Source organism: Pezoporus flaviventris, unplaced genomic scaffold (assembly GCF_033815535.1).
Source record: "Pezoporus flaviventris isolate CSIRO_AGI_PZ_B2104156 unplaced genomic scaffold, CSIRO_AGI_Pfla_v1 ptg000002l, whole genome shotgun sequence".
In the NCBI taxonomy this organism is placed as follows: domain Eukaryota; kingdom Metazoa; phylum Chordata; class Aves; order Psittaciformes; family Psittacidae; genus Pezoporus; species Pezoporus flaviventris.
The window spans coordinates 60475892-60482837 of record NW_026892550.1 but is presented as its reverse complement, the minus strand read 5'-3'; the positions used below and the strand labels follow the sequence as shown (position 1 = coordinate 60482837).

The 6946-nt window shown below is 39.5% G+C and overlaps 1 long non-coding RNA gene across 2 annotated transcripts in view; it reads left to right on the top strand.

The window, feature by feature from the left end:
- The first annotated feature begins 302 nt into the window (after positions 1–302).
- LOC133275579 (uncharacterized) overlaps positions 303–6946 on the top strand; it is a 31593-nt gene continuing 24949 nt past the window's right edge. For both annotated transcript variants that reach the window (XR_009745606.1, XR_009745605.1), the window contains exons 1-2: positions 303–507; positions 2303–2353. This is a non-coding gene — a long non-coding RNA (uncharacterized LOC133275579). The remainder of the gene's footprint in view (positions 508–2302; positions 2354–6946) is intronic.

Genomic DNA, 6946 nt, shown 5'->3' with positions numbered 1-6946 from the left:
TTGAAAAAGCTCACAGAGGACTATCACTTCAAATTTACTATCACAATTTATTTAGCTGTGAAATGCAGATAAGCTTCTGAGTTTTTGGATGCTTCTTGAGACAAAGGTCTATATTCATCATATGCTTGGAGACTCAAAGCAACCATAAACCCAACTTTTTCTAGCCAGGGAAACAGTTTTACAGCTGTTTTCTATTGTCAGAATGAGTCAAACCATATGGGTGAATCTAGTCCCAAATCTTCTGAGATCCACCTATCACTTGCTTTCCTCTAGACAGCTGCAGATTTAATCAGTTACACTCTGACTTCTGAAAATTTAAAACCATTATTTAAGTCTACCAAGTCTCAGCCTGAATCACCTCTTTTATTCTCTCTTTTTTCAGGATAGCATTCACCTCTGTGCATAAGTCAAACACAGGGCTGATTCACAAAGGCTGTCCTGCTTACACAGTAGAAAGTTTCAGTAAGACAGAAGTGAGGAAAAGGCCTTCTACTGACCACTTGCAAGGTAACAAGTTCGTTCTTTGTTAGCCCACGATTTGGTTCCCAATATATACAGAACAGAAGCTGGAGTCAGATAAAGGTCATTGCACTATGATTTTGTTTGAAGATGGATTTTACTTTACGATTTTGAAGAACTTCGTTTCCTCTACACTTAAGGCGGTTAGATTTCTCTGTAGTTACATGTCTCAGTATGATTATGTCATAAGTCCCCCAGGCCATTTTCAGCGACAAAAAAGGTAATTTTTTTATTTGGTTTTAAAAGTGTTTTTCTCCGGTAATATGCCAAAGACATGTAAATCAGAGACCAGAGCTACAAAATATACAAGCAAAACCTGGGACTGACCATTTGCAAAAGGAAAAAAGTAGAATGATTTCTTTAACCATTTCATTAATACTTCCGTTCCTTTTTTTCCACTGGAATTTGTCTTCCATAATAATACAATGCATAAAGTAATCAGAGAAAACCAAAATCTTTTGAACTGATTAAGTCTTTGGGCTAAGTGTTAAATCAGTTATTTTTCTGATGAGCTCATGTGCCAGATTGCAAGTGTGGGACAGTGGAGAGCTCTCAGCAGCATGGTTCCTGCTGATCTCTTTATAAAAACCTCCCTCCTCGGTTGGAGTTCTGATCTTTGCACTTGCAACTCAAAAGACTGGTGGGCCTAACCGCTCCCCCATAGCTTGTCTGCAACCACAGCTAATGCTCATCCTACCACTTCCAGGTCTCAGTAAGGCAGGCAGGATGTGTTTTCACAGCCTTCTGCCTTCTTCACCATGAAAGCTCAATATTCACACAAGAATTTTATTTAAAATAGTAATCTCAGGCTATATTTTTTTGATACCTTTCTCCTTCCACTTTGCTCAGTCCTCTTTAAAACTATCTCAACCTCGTTCTCACAGGGACGCTAATGTAAATGTAAAATGATGATAAAATCTAAGATGCAAGCAAAATGTAGCTCTTGACCAGATTAGACTGCCACATACTAGAGAAAACCATGTGGATGTCAGACAAAGTGAAGCAATCACAGCTCCATTTTACTGTTGATCTTGGGCCAGATATTTTGCAGGCAAATTCTGACATTGCCCAGAAGGCCAAGTTTCTTATATAACAAAGTAATTGGCCTGCCTGGAGCTGTCGTTCTGTCGCATCTATCTTTAGAAATGGATGAATTTATTTAGTAATTCAAGACACTAGTTTTAAGGGGAAGCGGTTTACCACCATGGGCCAGCTGCTGCAGGCTGTTGACTAGCTGGGCTATGCAGTGTCTCTGGCAATCTTGCCTGACTTGGTGCTCTGTAAAGCTGGTTTTCAGAGGAATCTATCCAAGCCAAAGGTACGAGCAATGGAAAAATGGGAGCAGCAAACATCTTGTGCAACTGACCTGCTGGTTCATGTTCCACAAAGTATAAAAAAGAAAATCACTCTTTCATTATAATACAGTATGCAAAGAAAGACACAGGGTCCCATATTCTCACCTAAACCATTCCTTTTAATTACCTTTGCATGGAGCATGTGTCTCCCACACTGGGTTGTATTTCCATACAGAAGGAACCTCTTTAAAAGCACCTGCTGATCAGGTTCATTTTATTTAGAATAAAAAGCTTGATTCAAGACAAACTCCTTGTTTTCATTTGGCTTGCAATGGCATTATTGACCATTTTGTGCAGTCAAATGGACTGCAACTTACTGCTGCATGTGTATGCAAAAGGGTATCTGTATGTAAAGCCTGCCAGTCCACTGACAGGTGGGTAACTTTTTTCCCTTTTCATGCCTGGGTAAGCCTGTTTTCCTTGTGTAGGAAGAAGATAGAGATTCTGGTGATCTGCACAGACTGGAAGTCCTGGACCAGGTGCAACAGCTCAGAAACCCTTCATATCCTGCTCTCCAGTGGCCAAATCTGAGTGTCTCAGGTGGCAGGATTGTACTCTGTATGTCCCACTTTAGGGCCAGTGTTCTAGTGGCTTATTTGCAGCATTGAAGAGGCTATTACGTGACACTGGATCATTCTCTTTTTCTGAGAGCTATAGAGATAAGAGATAGTGAGGTTACTGTAATGTGTTCCTTAACATCCCTGTGAAGTTTATCCTAGTATTTCAAGACTGGGTAGGGTAAATGAAAATTTAAAGTCTTAGGTGTAAGTATAAAACAGTTTGGGTTATTTGCCTTATATTTCCATTATATTTTTTCCAAGCGAGTCTGTTTTTTTTTCATCCTTCTTTTCACTGTTTTTCTACTGGCCAGAGGGCAAATATACAGCTAGTATAAGACTTACATCTCTTTGACAAGGCAATGACATTTATTTCCTATCCTGCTTTCAAATCCTAGTTACAATAACATCAATGATGCTGTGAACTTTCTTTAAGTTTCACTGATGTGAGAAAGAGTAGTAGCACAGCTATTCCTCTTATTTGGTAACCTCTTTGACTAATTAGACCGAGCTTGCAGCTGAAGGAAAACTGGTGGTAAAGTAGCTTTTTAGGTGTGCGAAAAATGTTCTTTTCCAAATTTCACTTTAACCAAATTTAACCAAAACCTAAAAGGCTTCATGATTTCCTATGAGCCAGAAGATCTGAGAACTCTCTTTTTCCTAAAGGAAGACATATGACACTTTCCAGATTAAATATTTTCCCAGAACCTACATCTGCTCAACAAAATTGCCATTTTCTTCATTTTCCTTGGTGCTAGAGAAAGCTGGTTCTATTGAACAGCTGCCTGCAACTCCAAGGTTTGTGGCCTACTTTACAGCCAAGCCTTCCTGGGCTTTTCTGCTCCCAGTGCCAAGCAGGGAAGAGCTAGTTGATGATGACCTTGGACTCCCCAGCTTAGGAGCAGGCTGCCCCAAAAGTCAAAATTCCAAATTAAATCCTGGGCTGTATTTGGCAAAGGGCTTGCGTCAGAAATCTCTCAGGCTGAACTCAACCATCTTTTCTGTTGGAAAATGTTATTCATGACACTAACTGAGAACAGCATGGGGCTGTCCTACTCTAGGGGAAATTCTGGGAGTTCAGAAGAAATCCCTGTAAATAGGTTATAGAGAAAAGCAAATAATTTCTTCCATATCTGTGCCCATGAAACTGGCAGGATCATGCCCAGGGCACATATAAAAGAGAGGCTGCCTGTGGAATTATGATAAGAGACTGTTTTCTGGCTTCTATCATATGCCATGATCTGGACTATAAAAGTGATGCACAGAATACATGGCAGGTTTCCACATTTGCTGAAGCCAGGCACTGCTTGTTTCTTCACTGTCCTTTTCAGTGGTTGTAGGATTCAGTCACAGTTATGGCAGCATCCTCTACAAAATTCCCACTGGGAAAGGTGAAGTTTTGCACTTTGCCCTTTTGGGATTACCCTCACAATAGCCAGGCTTGACAGGGTCCCTGATCTATAAACACCTAGGAAATGCAAAGATGTTGCTGTTGGCACTGTTTCAAATCACTTTTAGAATTCATTATTATTTTTTTCTTCTGAGCACTCATAAGAATAAACAACCTTACTTGGAAAAAAAAGAATGTTTATACATCATTAATATTATCTTTAGCTAGTTTTGTAATTGCCAAGACCTAGTGAAACCATTAGGGTCATTTTTTTTATTAGGCAATATGTGTGTATACTTACCTATATATTGTGGTGTCTCTCTCCTGCTCTCTTCTTAGGTATGTGTGTGCATATGCTTATTTGGAAAAGTACATAAATTTTAAGAAAGCAGTCCTTGTCTCATACACCTTGTGGTCTGTTGGAATGTCTTTTGGTGAGACGGCACATGGGTAAATTTGGAACCAGATGCAGCGATTGTTTGGATGTGCATGTATGCCTGTGTGCACCTTCCATCTGTAGTTGTGTTAGTGAGACTGCATGTATGATACCATGCGGTGCTAATGGTGATTAAAAAGCCCCTGCCAGCCTTTACTTCTCTTTTAGATCTAGGCCTGAAGGTGATGGGGAGGTGGTCATAAACTGAAATAGCCACAGGTACTATTGTGACCCTTAGGAAGCATGACGTCAAATTTTCAATGGATATTTTCTTCTGTTTTGCAAATGCAATTTGTGCTTGTAATTTCTGAGGTGTATTTGAACAAATGGGTTCCATCTTGGAAGCTCCAGGTTCAATACCTAATCCTTCTTCAGGTACAGTCTTGAAATACCTAGTAATATTTGCTTTTTAAGGACACAGCACTAACAATATAATTTCAAATGTCCTAAAAATTCAGTGGTAGTCACTTAAGATCTCCATTACTATAGTTAATGGAGACTAGAGCAGCAGAGGGGTGCATCCTGCAACATCTCTTTGACCATTAAAATTGGGCACCTGATTTTCTTCCTTTGGTGACATAGTACCAGAAGGAAAAGGGAAAAATGAGGAGGGAAAATATGCATCTTGACTTCATCCTAAGATGGAGCTGGTAAACATTGAGAGTCCCAACATTCAGTTATAGCCAGAGGTGCCAAAACCTTCCTTTTACTGAGACAGAGAGGCTGGGTGTGGGGCAAAAGGGAAAAGAAGGAGGATAAGGAAAGGCTTCATTCGGGCACATTTCAGTCTTAAAAGATGCAGAAAAATGAAGATCATGTTAAAATTATTTTTAACATTACTTCTTTTATAATGACCCTTCTGGAAGGGTGAAACGTATTCTTACAAGCTTCCTTTATTCAACTTGAAACATGCGTGCTGAGTTGTTTTTGGCTTTTATACTTGAGAAATAAAAAGGAGCAGGATTTTAGGAGAAAGTATATTTCTGAAGCATTATTTGTTAAAATGTCTATAAAGAATTTCATGGCCTTCACAAGTAGAAGAAAGTGAAACAGCTCACAGTTTGACCTTCCAACCTTTCCTGGCATCTCAGTAGGTGATACTGCAAAACCTGGAGCTGTCTGTTTCTGCCTGGAGCTGCATTATGGTAGACCTGCACTATAATTTGCCTACTTGGTATCCCTCATACTAATAATGGGTTGCCCCATAGTCTCAGTAAGACTATCAAGGATCATGTGTGCCAGGACAGCCCCTGTGAAGCTCATCACCTCTCAATCTTGCTCAGCAAAAAATAATTTATTAAAAGAAAAAAAAAGTCAAGCAATGAGACAGGCAGTGAAACTGAAGTTCCTGCAGCAGTCTGGATGGAGAACATGATGACAACGTATTGGCAGATTTGTGAGATGTGAGCTGAAAAAGAAGCAGAACCCTTCCCACTCACTCCAACCCCATAACCAAACAGAAAACACAAGAGTGTTTGTGCTTATCCCTGAAGAGCTGGAGACATTGTCAGACATATTCTGCACTCCCACATAAGTGGAGACGTAAAGCTGGGTGGTATTAATGGAGTAGTTTTTATACCTACACCCACATTTTAAGGAATTGTTTTGATGATGGTGGCCCTTGATGCTTGTGGGGCTTGGACAGAGAAGAGATGGGTCTACTTTCAAGATTACCCCTGGAAGTGTAGACACACAGAAATGTCCTAGGTCCAGGACACACTTTTAGTCCAGGAGGGCTGTATAGAAAGGGCTGTATAGAAGACTTGGTCTAGCATGTTCCCACATTGATGGCAACAGTAAGAAACAGAGGGAAAATATATACACTGCTCAGATATAAAGCCATGAAGATTTGCCACCAGTTCTAGGTTTAAATGTCATTGAACAGAGTGATTTCTCAAAAATTTGGAAACTGAAAATTTTGCCTCACTGTCTAAAACAATATTATTAAACTTTGATTTTCTAGAAGTTCAGATAAGATTGCTGGAGATATTTTATCAGTGTGGAATCTACAAAGTTTTTCCTTACATGACCGTGAGTCAACAGTATAACTATTATAGCCAGATATATAGGCTCAGGAAATCTGTTCAGCCAAAACCAGAGATGGTTATAACCAGGGGTGAAATTATCATGAAATTTTATGTGCTTTTCAGGCAGTAAGTGAGAAGAGGAAATTGAGACAACTGCAGATGCAAGCTCAGCATCCCCTTGTTCTGTTTTAAGATGAGAGTATTAAATACACATCACAAATCTATAATGTAGATCAATAGTCTTAATGTTTCAGAAACACTGGATTTGATGAGTCTGAAGTGTAGCTAATGGACACATTTCATACCAATAAAATCTCCACTTCTCTCTGTATATGCATATATTAATTACTGATAATTAATATGCCAATTAACCTCTTAGAGTTCAGTGAAAGCATTCTTTTATATTTAGATCATGTCTGACAATTTCTTTTACAGAAGACATGAACCCCCCCCGAAATTATAGTATCACAATGCTGGTCATGCTTTAATGTCTGGGGCAAGACCAGGGTCCAGGGAGAAAAGGAGAGTCTACCAAGAACAAGGTAATTACGCAACTCCTCTCATGGCTATTGCTACTGGAGGTGAAACAAGCGGATCAATTGTGTATTTTGGCAAGTCCAAATGATTCTCTGTGCATTACATCCCAACAAATAAAACCACAT